The sequence below is a fragment of the Anser brachyrhynchus genome, assembly GCF_964034855.1.
Source record: "Anser brachyrhynchus genome assembly, chromosome: 7".
In the NCBI taxonomy this organism is placed as follows: domain Eukaryota; kingdom Metazoa; phylum Chordata; class Aves; order Anseriformes; family Anatidae; genus Anser; species Anser brachyrhynchus.
In genome coordinates this window covers 17,980,262-17,994,243 of record NC_137701.1, presented here as the reverse complement: position 1 = coordinate 17,994,243, position 13,982 = coordinate 17,980,262, and the positions used below count along the sequence as shown (strand labels likewise).

Sequence of the window (13,982 nt, the reverse complement as noted above, 5' to 3'; positions counted from 1 at the left end):
TTAAGTACAAAAGATGACCTCCTTTTCTTGTTTTGTTTGCTCTTCAAGGAGAAGGAGGAAATAAGAAGGTTTTGGTATTTTCCAATTGTAAGTAGCTAAGAGCTGAGGGTAAAACCCTTAAAAATTTTTTCTGTAGTGTTTTACAGCATCAAAAGGCATGTACCTATCAAAGTAACTTGGCTGGGGGGGGCAGGGAGGGAAAGGAAGGGAAGAGGAGCAAGCAGAAGAGCAGAGCTTGTTACAATCTTTTTAACTGGAAAACGTGCTTACTCAAAACTTACACCTTTACCATTCAGTGCTTTACAGTCAGCTATCTCAAAATAGTGCTATGATAAAAAAAAAAAACTAGGCTAGCCTTTTAGCAATGTAATGTGAGCACACTTACTATTGAATTAATACAATTAGAATAATATTTACAGGCAGAGTGCAAAACTCTTCTAGTGCTGTGATTATTTTAAAGTATTTAGTGAATTGTTCTCTGGTGCAAGATCCAGGCACATTAAGCTTTTTAATAAAGAGGTATTGGTAAGAGTATTTTTGCATTAGAGAAGGTAGCTGAGAATGAGCTGCTGTTGCAATGGTTCAGAAGTTTAGATTTGAAGTGACAGAAGCTGTACTTAATGCAGAACAGCGCTATTTCTTAAGCTAAAAGAGTATTAAATTCAAATGCGCAAGCATTAGGAACTTTCAGAATGAAGGTTGCCTAAGAAACCTCTCTTGCTCCTCTCCATTCCCCTAATGTGTGTTATGATGCAGTCTTTGATGACTCACCAACAGCTTTTTTCCCCAAGAGCAATTGTTTCGTTCAGCACAAAGACTGAAAATGAATTGAGGTTGCATGGTTAAAGGAGACTGTAAAATTCCTGCTTAACTTGTTGCAGATTTTAGAAATTATATAGTGAACCAAAGTGCTTTATGGTTAAGCCTGGAGAATTGGATCTTACCTTTGACTGTAACCCTGAGGTTGTTTGTGAGGAGTGTTGTCGTTTCTCTGAAGCTCCTCTGGAAAAATCCTGTCTGTCCATCGCTGTCTCTCTTTTTCCCTGTAAATTTTAGGTAAACCTGGGGCTTTCTTGTGTTTGATCAGGGGAAATAATTCTGACGAGTGTGCCATAGATCCAAAATTCCAGAATCATCAAGCAGCATCTTTGCACACTTAACTATATTGTGTGTGTATGCATGCATGTGTGCAGTGAGTCCAATATTTTTAGAAAGCTTTGGTTCTGCTGTGCAAACGTGACAGTCACCCTGCTTGTATAGCAGGTCTGGCATTATGCAGAGTGTGTGTGATGCAGTGTATCTGTGTGTCAGGAGTAAGCTAAAACACAGCCTACAAGTGGTGGTGTGCTGTGCCAGTGCAAACATCTTTGCAGTGTTTGTGTAGGAGATCTGATGGTTTTTCTTTTTTGACAAATCTGAGGCAACTATATGCATCATGTTACACAGGCACTTAAACTAAACTTTTTCTTTAGGTTCACGGGACTTGTGTTTGTACTTATTTTCTGTTACCTGAATAGAAGGCCTGGATATAAAATGCAGAAGTGTTTGCTCAAAGCAGACAGTTTGGAGCAGAATGGTCTTTGCTCGAGATGGTGCTCTAAAGTATAGGATAATGGTGGGTGTGTGATGTAGGTGCCAGGTGAAATACTGAGAGTCTCTGCACAGTCAGCTGGGGAGGGAAAAACAAAACAAACAAAAAAAAACCACTTAATTTGTGTCCTCTAATTGCCCTTTCTGTCCTATGTCAGGATCCGGAGTTCTAATGTGACCCTGAAGTTGCCCGTTTGCTTAGGTGATGTTAACATTCCCTGGGAGTGTCAGTGCTCTGAAAAACCTGAAGTGACGGGTGTCTGAGTTTGCCCATCCAAGATGTGAAAGAAGAATCAACTGAATGACTTGAACAGTTACTCAGCAGAGCGTTAGTTAGATGTACTGGTCTTCCCCAGCTAAATGCTAGTTTGTGTAAATATGTTTTGTTGCTTTAAACTCACACAGCAATTCTGGTTGGATGTGGTGTTCATAACACCACTTAAATTGTACTATAGCACTACAGGTAAGTAGCTGTCACACTGCTTTTCCTTGTCTTTTCATCAGTAAGTGCTAACTCTGTCTGCTCCGGGGGGGGGAGCATTAGGTTCCTGTACTGGGAGAGAAAAAAAATCTTCATTCGTATTGCTCTTGTTGGTGGCTAGTGAACTGGCAAGAACTGCACAGATTACTCTGTGTGTGTGTGCTCTTTTGTAGTAATAGCACTTTAATGGTTGTAAGTAGAATTTCGTATGCTTATCTGTAAGTGATTTGGATTTCAGCTGTGTTCATCAGCTGTAGTTTGTTGGCATTGAACAGGGCTTTTGAACCTTCTGAAAATGAGATAATACAGACTTCATAAATTATGCTAAATGAGGTCCCATAGAAATTATTTTATCCATTTAGTGAATCGTATCCGCATGGTCAGCAGAACAGCCTTTTGTTAGTGTAACTGTAGAAAGATACTAATTTGCTTATGTTGCCTGAATGTCTACATTAAAGTATTTCTGATCGTTAAGTGAAAGGAGGCCATTCTCAAGAGGGCTGTGTATCCAGAATGTGATCTGCAAGTCTGATTGCAGTTAGCTTCCCGCACTGGGTCTTGTGGCTCCTAGTTGAGACCTTTTCCTTTGGTGGTACAAGCTGCTACTGGAGTACCTGAAGTGGGGGCAGAGCCCAGGCTTGTAATGCACAGTGGAATTCAGTTTCCCTTGCATGCTTCCTCTCTCTTCCTGTTAATAGTCCATTTTCTGACCCAAGGTATTTCATCTTATGTCTGCTCAGTCTACAGAGATATCTAATGTCTGCAATGCCAGGCACCTCTACTCTTCTGATTCTTATATCAATACATAAGAGACAGGAGGAATAACCATATGGAAGTGGAAGCAGTTGAAGGTGAAAACAGCATGTGATTATGTGCAGAGGTCCAGTTCAGAAATGCATTTCATGTTCTCAGCATACCATTTTTCTAAACTTTCTATATTTATTAAACATATTTGACAAAGATTCTGCTGGAGTTCTTCATAGAATGCCATATTTGAACTGCAGGTGCACTGCTAAACTTTCTCCAGAACAAACTGGAGACGTTATAAATAAATGAAGGAGGGTCAAAGTTCATTGAATGTCATTGTAGCAAAGGCACAAAGGGTGATCATGGAGCCTACAGCATTGCTAGGTAATCCCCCCTACACCAGCAGAGGTCACTGGTCTCCTGGATGTATGTGTGTAGGATGTAACTCAAAATTGATACTACTTTTTAAAATACCTAACTTGCTTCTAAGATAATCAATCTGAATATAGAATTAGAAAATGCTAGGTTTTATTTTCAGATTGATAGATGATGATTCTCATCTTCAAACATAATTCAAAATCCTGTTTTGGTATTTTAAAGTACTTAAGAGAAGACAGAATCCTAGTTTAACTTTTATCTTTTCCCTGAATTGTTTTTAAACTGTTTGTTTCTACACAGCCTCTTATTTTTGAAATAATCTAGTTTTGCTTGCATAGTCCCACTTGTGTAACTTTTCTACTTGCTGTTCTAGAGGCTTTTTATAGTTTCGCAAGAGCAGAATTAGTCAAATAGTTTTAAAATAATCCCAATTATGAAAACTTTCTAGTAGACACCTGAAAACAACACATACAGAACACTTATTTCTACCATTACTTAACATTTTTGTCATTTTTCAGTAAAAGATTGAGTGAGAGAATGAGCAGGAACTAGGAAGAGAACCAGAAGAAAGAGACAAAATATGGAGGAAAAAAAAAGATAATTAAAAAATGGATTTTTGATTTTGAGGCAACAAAATAGAAAATAGTTGAAGAGGTAAGGCATGGAGGGTTTCCAGGGGAAAGTCAAATCTGATACTGGGAAAAGCAGGATAATATAAGCTATTTCTGTCATGAGACAGACAAGATAGAACTGTGGTGATCTGGACGCCATTTGCTTCCAGGTGTTGGGTTTAAGGACTGGGAGTCTTTTGGATGACTGTCTCTTGTGAATGAACCACATAAGCTCATAAGTTGATTTGTAGTAGCTTTATTTTTGCTGTCTTATCCTTTAAAATACATAGCATGAGAGCTGTACTCACCATGTTATGCACCATGTATTTTTCATATGCACATAATACCACCGCACAAAGATTACTTTTAAAGCCTTATCTGTTATTCCAAAATGTGTGCTTTCTCTTGAGCTTTTTTATCTTGTTGGGTAACCTCATTCTTTGCCTGTGTAGTGCTTCTGTTCCTTCTTGCATTCACAGCCCGCCCTGTGGCTGTAGCTGCCTTAAGTTCATTGAAACGCTTGAAGCACAAATTTGCATCAGGCAGCTCAGCCACAGCTTGTGCTTTTGGCAGGAACAAATACAACAACCGCAGCTTGAGTTAGGCAGGATCAGGCCTCCTGGGGCCAGACTGATGCTGTACTGCACATGAAACACTAAAGGTGTTTCCAGACAGCTCTGCCACCTGAATTTGTGGAAGATGAAAATGAAACAGCTCTGTGCTGGGTGACTGTAAGAGCAGTGCTCAGCTGTGCGCTCTGCTTGGTTACAAATGCTTTGCAGGAAGCTGTAAGAAGCAGCTGCTTGTAGGGATGATGGCCTTCATGGCCTTGGGGCCTTACAAACACCATAAATCACAGCTTTAAAATAACTTTTCAGTACTGTACAATCCCTGTATCTCACAGCTCAAATCCACAGCCTTACCACCCATGCATGGCACTGTCAGATTGACTCTTGAATAGAAGCAGCTAAACTGAAGGGTAAAAAAAGTTATACGGTTTATACATATGACTGTAAACCAGATAACTTTCCTGTATTTGTGTCTCCATTAACATGAAAGTGGGAGCTTTACATTGATGGTGAAGACTTAAAAACAAACAAACAAGCCTGAAATGCCATAAATTAATAATGGAGGGTGTTAAGAGACAAAATGGCATAGCACAGATCGTAGTCTGATACCAGTAGTACTGTAAAATTCTGATAAATACTGCTTCTAGATGTGGAAACTTCTAATGATTGCTATGAAAATAGAAAAGTCAGGAAAAAAAAAAGGGAACAATACAATTTGTGGACAAGGGGAAAAAACAGTTTTAAAGGAATGGGAGAGTTTAGACCATGCTAGCTAGTAATATGGTTACAAAATTGAAATATTGTCTCTTTTAAAGTTGTACTATTTAGCCCTTCTCTTTGGCAATTCAAATTGATTTTCAAGAAACATAATTACATTTTGATATTAAATTTGTGCTTAAAAATCCTAATTGTGAAGAGTTTATTTAATAAATTCTAAACAGAAAATCAATGAAATATGTGACACATAATGAAGATATAGCTTATAAGAAATGCAATTTACTTATTACAATAATGCTTTACATGGCAATCTGAGTATTAGCTCATATTGGGCCCTATCACTGGTTGCAGAAGGGGTCCTGCTTTATTCTTGCTGTACAACAAGGCTTTTAGGTCAGGGAACAAAACTAAACAATGGTTTCATTCAAAGCATGTTTATAGCTGGAATCTTCCTGAGATTTGTCTGTCAAAATTGGGTAGAATACATATACCGTAAAGCAATCCTCTCTCATGGATCCATGTAGGTTGCAAGTTCCTGAGCTAAAATCTATCGTGGGTCACATGGTAGCTGAGGTACCTCTTTCTATGTAGTAGTTAGTCAGGAATGATGCAGCAGGTACTCACACTGATTTGATTGCAAGTGATTACCAAGTTAATAGGATGTCTGTTATCTGATTGTTGTTGATGCGTGTGGTTCTTGGCAATTTTTGACATAATAGCTCCAGCACTTCCTTTTAACACCTCTTAAATGCTGAATAGAGGATGAAAGAAAATCTTGGCAGGCAAACCTGGTGCAGCATATTGACATATTACCTTAACGGAGTAGTAAATCAACATAGCGTGATCTCGAAGTCAAATTCAGCCAGCAGAAATTTCTCATGAAAACTTATTAAATATAGGCAAGGAATTAAGAGTAACATTAACAGGGGAATATATTTGAAATGGTGAATGAACTAATGATATTTTTTTTATAAGTTGCTTGCTTTGTACTCTAGGGTAAATTAGTCTGCAATAAGGTAGTAGATATAAGGTAATAGATATTGATGTGAGGCTATTGTCATCTACTTTAGCACCATGCATCTGGCTACTCAATTCTCTTACTGACTTTTTTTTTCTTTAAAGTCTGCAGACTTGGGTTTAGGAAGAAATCTACGAGTTTCACTTCTTAGCTGATTTGTTGGCTCCTATCTTGCATAACGACCCCAGCGTTTCTTGGGGTCTGTTTCCTTGGCACACCAGACAAGATAGGAAACACCGATTTATTTATTTTTGCATAGGCTATTTGCGGCAATTTCAAGATGCCTTAGATTAGGTTCTCAGCTCTCCTGAGGTTCTAAGAGGGGATGATCCAACAACCCATAAATATTTTGCAGAAGACTGAAAGCAGATAGGGTAAAACTTTGAAGCAGCTCTTTTAGCTGTGATGCCACGCCACTAAACCACTGCAAATGATAGCCTTCCTAGGAGATAACTCTGGGATAAACTCTCTCGTTGTTTTGTCGACTCACTGTGCTCTTTTCTTGTAGCAAGTTCTTTGGTGAGTCTTTAAAACCGATCTAAGGAGCATAAGGCTAAGAATAAACGTGGTTTACCTGCTGACATATGGGAGTTAGTACCACCCACAGTGTAAAGTATTCAAATACAAGGTGAGACCTGAAGAATGTAAAAATAAGAAAATGAACTGAGTCTGAATAGGCTAACTGGTCACCTAACTGGAAACTATAGGTAACAGATGAAAGGACTGTAGTTTGAAAAAATAAAAATTAACTGTTGAAGAGGAGATCTGGAACAATGAGAAAGAAGGCTCTATTAAAATTACCTCCAGTGATCTTTGACCAGAGATGCAATAGCAGAGGAGCAGCCTTTTGTTAATACAGAACGTCTGCAGGACCTTGCTAAGACTGAAAGAGTTAATTGCCAACCAGACCCTACTCTATATTTAGAGAAAGCGTTTACAAATCTTGACATGAGAGTAAAGAAGATACAGATATCCTGGGAAATCTTCCAACTGTTCTGACGGAGTTCTCTTTTCTGGAAGTGCTAATGAATAACCTTTTCAGCTGTCATTTTAAGAAATCCAGGACAATGTTAACAGAGCATACTTAGTCATGGGGACATAAAAACTCGATTTGGAAATGCAAGTATATACTGGAAATATCTTCTGAAAGTGAAATGGTAAGCAACTTCACAAACAAAATTGTAGGAAAACTGAAAGTTACTTTAAGTATCAGAATTTTGATTGTCCTTATCCTGGGCACACTAAATCCCCCTCCTAATGTGTCTGTTACATATAAGGACAGCAGGTGCGGAGTGGTTATATTTAACCAGTGAAACAAAATCAAAGGCAATGGTATATAAAAAAAAATAAAATAAAATCAACAAACAAACCCTATGCACTGTATATCTTGAACAAATGACTTTTAAAGCTTTTAATAGAGTCCACAGACTTCTAAAAGCATACACATGCTTTACAAAATGGTAAGAACACTTTTAATAAGTTGTATCAATTTAAAAATATTCCTCAGATTTCTTCTGCAGTCAATACCTTTTCAGTTTTACCATGTAAGACTTGATTTACTTATGTGTATATAAGAAGCATAAGAAATTTTCACCTAAGTCTTTACTTAGTTTTTTTCCTTAAAGATTTTATACTGTTTTGGTTTTGTAGTCTGAACAGTAAAAGAAATCATGTGTTCTGCTGAAGATTAAGCCTATGAAGATTAAGCACTACTATCCATTGCTGAAATCAAGTATGAAACAAACTCTCTTCCTTATCTCTGGGTGCAGATAACTAGCTATACAGATTATCTACCGTACAGATTTTGTTTATATGAGATTTAACCACTCCAGATGATTTATCGTATGTTTGTCTTCAAAGATTCTTGGAATTCTGCCAAATGTCATTTTAGATTTGCTTTTCAGATTTCTAGTTTCTTGTATTTAATAGGGGTATCCTTAATACAATTCTTAGAAACTGATTATCTTTGTAGGATGTTTACCTGTTGTTTGAGTTTTAAAGCATCTCTGGGTGTTTCTACTTCACTTTCCAGCTTCTTCAATGAGAAGAAATGACTATCCCTTTCTCTTCCAGAATGCTGAAGAATGCTTTAGGTCTTACTCCTATGATGATCGACAACTGCGGAAAGTATTTCTAATACATTCTTTACATGTCTTATGTTATTCCACTTTATGATTTCTCTTGCTCTGTAGTACCCCCATTTTGTGTAAATGAGAGAGAAAAATAGTGCTGATATGGATAGACCAGTGCATGTGGATTGTCACTACTGAATGGCTCTAACCACCAAAGAGCAAATTGATAAGAACTGGGGAAAGCATTTTTTTCCAAATTCTTTTCAGGGGAATAGAAAAACACACAAACAAGAAGATAAAGGACTAAGATTCTGATTTTACTCCCAGGGAGGATGGGGGAAAAGTAGAAGTATGTTTTCATACCTAGAGATTCTGTTTGTCCTTCCTTTCTCACACTTAACCGAGCAGGAAGAAAAGAATAAACCATCTGATGCCTGAGAGTGTTGACACAAGGCAGGTAGAGTGTCCTTCCTTGGGCAACTTTCAGCAGGCAACAGGCAGGCACTTTTAAGCAGGATCTGAAAAGGAAACCACTGTGCTTAATAGCTACAGCTATCCTTCATTCTGTCATAAAATCCCTGCTTAAAAGCATCTGTGTCTTCAGCTCCATACTGTCATGTCACAGCAAGCCATCCAATTTAATAATGCTTTGTATGGAAAGGTTCTTCCCAGTCATTGTTTTAAACCTGCTGCCTGATCATTTACTGTGTCTCCCTTAGGTATTGTGTAATGAAAAATAGCAAATGATTATTTCCTGTTGGGCTCCTACACCTCGCTCATGATTTCATGAATCTGAAGACAATCCTTATTCCCTCCGTTTCCCAGTTGGAAATTATCTCATCACACAAATGTATTTCTGTAAATTTCCATACACTGAGTATTTAGCCTTGTATGTTTTCTAGATCCCCCCTTTCCCATGAAGGAGCCAGAACTGTAAACAATACTCAAGTACACAAGAGATTTACACGGCAGTGTAACGAGCTCTTCTGCTTTGTTCTCAGATGCTTTTGGAGTCATTTCTAACATTGTTTGCCTTCTTGACTGCTGCTGAGTAGCAGGCTAATGTTTGCAGAAAACTATTCACAATGACTCCCACTGATAAAAGCTAATTTAGAGTCCATTATTGTGTATGTTTAGTTAGGGTTATTTTCATTGCTATTTACATTAGTTACTGTCGTAGAATTTCATCTGCCATCTTACTGCTTGATCACTTGCTATTGTGAGATCCTTCTACAACTGCTCACAGTCAGCTTCAGTTCTGTTTACCATGAATAGTTTTGTGTCATTAGGAAACTTTAGAGACTCTTGGTCCTTGCAGAAGGAATTTTAGGCTATTCAAGTACAATGCTTTTAATCCAGAAGTACTCTAATCCATTCAGTCCTAAGGAGAACTCAAAGAAGAAAGTCAGTAACGTAGTGTTGGGTAGTCAGTATCTGGGAAAGAAACTGGAGGTTGATCTGGTTTTCTACTCGGGATGGAGGTATGTGATGTCAGTCGTGATGTCAGCTGTGCTTTCTGATCCTTGGAGATGACTTTTCAGCTTTGTGCACTCCTATAACTCTAGGACACATCCTTTCCATCACTCTGGTGCTTGCCTTTTGCATCGTTTGCTGCACTGCTGTGATTGTCCCACCACATCCTGAATTCTCGCTCTGCCTAATTTATTGCCTGCCACTCCTCAGTGCTCTTTGGTGCTCTGCTTTGTGCTCATTCTTCAAAGCATTTCCACTTCACTAGCTACTGCTGCTGTACTTTCGCAGTTTTGCATAATTCGAATTAATCTGCAAAAAAGGCAAGGTGTAGCTTGCAAAAATCTTTAATAAAAACATGTCTGGGATCTATGCCTTGCCTGCAGGTAGTGGTTTTCCAAACACATGCACAAATCCTAACAATAAACAGCAACAAAGAAAAACAATACTTCTACTACAGGAGAAGATAAATATTTCTTTAGGGTTTCTGCAAGTAAATATTTTTAATGCCCATAGATCTACTTACCCTCATCATATGGATGGTAGAAAAACATTTAATATATTTAGTAAACTTCTCTCATTAAAGAATGGGGTAGTTGAAAGGCATTTGTGTCCTGCTAAGAATCATAGAAATAATTCTCTGATTTAACCTGGGAAAGTTTTATCTTTTATGGAAAATTAAACTGTGTTTTAAAGCTTTCCTTTGGGAGACGTGCCTAAAATAATTACGTAAGATTCAGAATTATGTATCATTTAAACAACATTTTTAATCTGCCTTTCTACATGTTAGTTTCTCTTTAGTTTAAGTATTGGCAAGTTACAAAAATATTTCTGTATGACAGCAACTTTAGAATTTGGTATTGAGATGGTCAGAGAATATTCAAGAACGTGTTGTTCTTAAACAAGACAGCTAATTACCAAGTACAGTTTTCTGAAGCTTCTTTCTGTCCATGTCCTCTTTTTCAGGCTAGTAATGTTGAGTGCCCACCTGACTTAGCTTACTTTTATGCCTCCCAAAATCCTGCTTAATGTTTTTCCACTCTTGGAAACTGAATCTAGGAAAAAAAAAACAACAAAACACACACAAAAAAGCATGTTACTTAATGAATTCCCGTACTTACTTCCACTGCATTTAAAATGAGACTTGCAGCATCAGCTGAGAGAATAAAGGATTTTTTTTTTTATTTTCTTTTCTGAGAAGCTTGTTGTAGTCTAAGGGGGCTGTGTCAAGAGAACCTCCTCTGATGGTCTCTGCTTCAACATGAAAACAGCCCGAGCTCTTCATCCGCCACAGTCCCCCAGATGATCTTCTGCTGTACAACAATGGTACCAAAGCTGGAACCTCCAGTTTGAGAAAGGGGGGAAAACACCCCAGCGGCATACACCCTGTTCATCTCAGCTTACTGAGTTGTCTAGGCCCTGTCATTAGATTGCTGCAATCCTGTAAGTCTCTCACTACCTTAATGGAACTTGTCACCCCTACTCTTCCCCCCTTGTGGCCCTGAAGTTTGTCCTCAGTGGCATCCTGTCCTCCCGGCCTTTCGGTCCCTTTCCTCAGGCAGCAGCACAGAGGTCCCCTCGCGCTCCCAGGAAGCGGAGCACAGACCCGGGGGCGCCCCGGGTGCCGTAGGAGGCCTCGGGGCAGCGCCGGAGCCTGCAGCCTGCTCCCGGCCACCCGTGACGGCCGGGGGCGGCCCCGCGGGAGGAGCGCAGCCTCCTGCCTCCAGAGGTGGGTCTGGGCAGTCACGGGAGCTGTAACGGAGCATCTACAGGGGCTAAAAAAATAAAAATAATGAAAAATCAAGCTAATTAAACTAAGGAAGCAATTTCTCCTGCGGTTAGCGACAGCACCTAGCACCTGCCGTTATCAGGGGACAAAGAGCGCGGGGCCGGGCACGGCGCTGGCCTCACCGGGGCGCAGCCACGCCGCTGCCCCGCTCACGGCTCCGGGCTCTGGTCCCGCCGCCTGCCCTTCCCTCCGGTCCCCTCCGGTCCCCTCCGGTCCCCTGCCCTCCGCCGAGCCCCGCGGCTACCTGTCCTGTCCTGTCCTGTCCTGCCCTGCCCTGCCCTGCCCTGCCGTGTCACCGCCGCCTGTCGCCGCCGGGTGCCATGCGGCGCCGAGGGCACCTTGTGCGGGCGGGGCGGGGGGCGGCGCGGCGGGGCTGCGGCGGCGGCGGCGTGGCGGAGCGGCTGCCCGCCCCCTCCCTCCCTTCCTCCGTCAGACGGGCGGGGAGCTGCGGCGGGCGGGAGCGGGAGCGGAGGCGGCGGCCCGGGCCGCAGCGGGGATGCGCCGCGGATCCCGGCGACGAGGTGGGGGCGCCGGGCGGGGGGCGCGGCGCCGGGCCCGGCGGGGTGCGGAGGGGAGGGGAGCGGGGTGCGGAGGGGAGCGGGGTGCGGTGCCGCTGTCAGGGTGGGAGCATGGCCGGGGCGAGGCGGCGGCGGCGGGGCCCGGTGCGGGAGCCGGGGCCTGATCCGGCAGCGAGCGCCGCGGCGGGGCCGGGGCGAAGCCGGCGTTACGTAACTGGCGGCCGGGAGCCCCCGGCCCCGCGGCTCCCCCCGAGCCGGGCCGCGCTTTGGAGACCCCCCCAGCTCCGGCCCCCCAAGGCGAGCGGTGTGACATGGCCCCGCACAGCCGCCTGGGTGCTGCGCGGAGCCGGTGTGAGGGAGCCGGTGCTCGCGCAGGGTACCTTTGTGTGTCCGTTCTCCCTCTCTGTCAAAAATAACGGCGGGGATGGCCTGCGTTCCCACTGTCCTGGCACTGCTGCAAAACCCGTGTGGGCACTCGGACTACGTATGAATTCATTAAAGCATTGGCTTGGAAAGCATCCTCTTCCCAGAAGTGCTGATGCTTAAAGCGAGCATCTGACGTGGGCTTTGCCCACCGTTTTGGCCCGTCGTTTAATTTTATTTTGTAACCGCTTTAGCATGCTGCATGACTACATCGCTGATGCTCTTCCCCAAAGCTTCGGCAATGCAGATGCAATGGACTAATAGTACGTGAAACAAAAGACCTTGCTGCACTTCTCGGGGCGAGCTGGGAGTCCAAGGTCGAACCGCGAGCTGCAGTGCAACTTGCGTGGGGAGCCCAACGGAGCAAAAGTATCCGCGGGTCCTAGCGGAGGGCTGTAGGGACAGGCAGCGTCGGCAGCAGACACTCACAGAGTAGATGAAGAAAACTCTTTGGTGAAGGTGTGAGGAAATAGCTATTTTGGGAGTACAATCAACTGTATCAGCTCAATTTTAATGGAACTGGTACGTTTAATTGCATTCCTAACAGATTTTCTGTTCTCCAGATGATTAACTTGTGGAATGACACCAGCTCAAAGATTAAAATCTCATCAAATATCTAATGGTTTCTGTACAATATAATTGTGTTTGGTTTATAATAGTTCTTTTCTAATAACTGGTCTTTGTCCATGTAGCTGGAGATACTGTAATTAGACTTTTTTATCTTGGTATGAATGACGTGACCTTGACCTCTAGAGGTTAAGCAGATGTGGTTGTATGGATGACAAGATCTTAAAAGTTTAATAGGACATTTATTTTTATGTATATATAATGCATGGGGTTTTCTTTTAATTTGGCTTAAGAAGTTTGCACAAGAGGAAGGCTACCATCTCTTTTCTCTCCATTCCAGATAAATTAAGAGATGTGAAGAACCTAAACATTTATTACTTAAAATATCCTAATGAGGTTTATATTTGAATTACTTTTTCTGTACAAGTAAGTGGTATGATGTATACCTGGAAAAACAAAATACCGCAGGGTTTGTGACTGAAGACCCTCTAAAATGATTTCCTTGCTACTAAGGACTACAAAAAGTACCTTTGGTTTTACTGGAGTTCCTCAAGCTTGCTTCTTCCATTGCCTTTTAGTGTTTTACTGTATACTCCCAGATGCTTCACAGGGCTTGTGAGCCCTGTAGCATTAGGGCTATTGTCAGCAGCCTTTCTTGTCACTCGCCCTACTTAGTTCTTAGCCCATTCATAGCTTACTCATACATCTCTGTGATGCTCCAAGTTTCTGTTGCCATTTTTCTAATCTTTAGTTTGCTTCAGTTCCACCCAGGGATAAGCAAACATTGATTTGTGTACCTGTACGAATGAGTGTTTTTTTGTTTGTTTGTTTGTTTTTTCCAAGTGCTGGTGTTGAAAGGCTGTACTATATATACGTTTATATGTTTGGATGTGTTGTTTGTACAACCATCAAAAATGTGATATTTTTCGCAGGTGTTACTCTGCAACTGAGCAGCCCATTTGGGCCTTGCTGAAAAGGCACCGTGGCCGTGGAAAGGTAAAGCATCACAGCTTCTTCAGCAGGGCCATCCCC

At 41.7% G+C, this 13,982-nt stretch overlaps 1 protein-coding gene and 1 long non-coding RNA gene across 10 annotated transcripts in view; one reads left to right on the top strand and one right to left on the bottom strand.

Annotated features, from left to right (window-relative positions):
* Nucleotides 1-338: 338 nt before the first annotated feature.
* Nucleotides 339-11,765, bottom strand: LOC308198028. Its single transcript, XR_013953540.1, has 3 exons — nucleotides 11,687-11,765; nucleotides 10,572-11,428; nucleotides 339-9,965 (listed from the first exon to the last, which is right to left on the bottom strand). It is a non-coding gene; the product is annotated as an uncharacterized lncRNA (long non-coding RNA).
* A 68-nt stretch (nucleotides 11,766-11,833) lies between these two features.
* OSBPL6 (oxysterol binding protein like 6) overlaps nucleotides 11,834-13,982 on the top strand; it is a 99,218-nt gene continuing 97,069 nt past the window's right edge. For 4 of the 9 annotated variants that reach the window (XM_080599482.1, XM_080599485.1, XM_080599481.1 and 1 more), the window contains exon 1: nucleotides 11,835-11,963. The gene's annotated coding sequence lies outside the window, so the exon portion shown is untranslated. Of the gene's footprint in view, nucleotides 11,964-13,882; nucleotides 13,947-13,982 lie in introns of all 9 variants that reach the window. The other 5 variants (XM_080599486.1, XM_080599480.1, XM_080599487.1 and 2 more) reach the window with 3 other exon arrangements.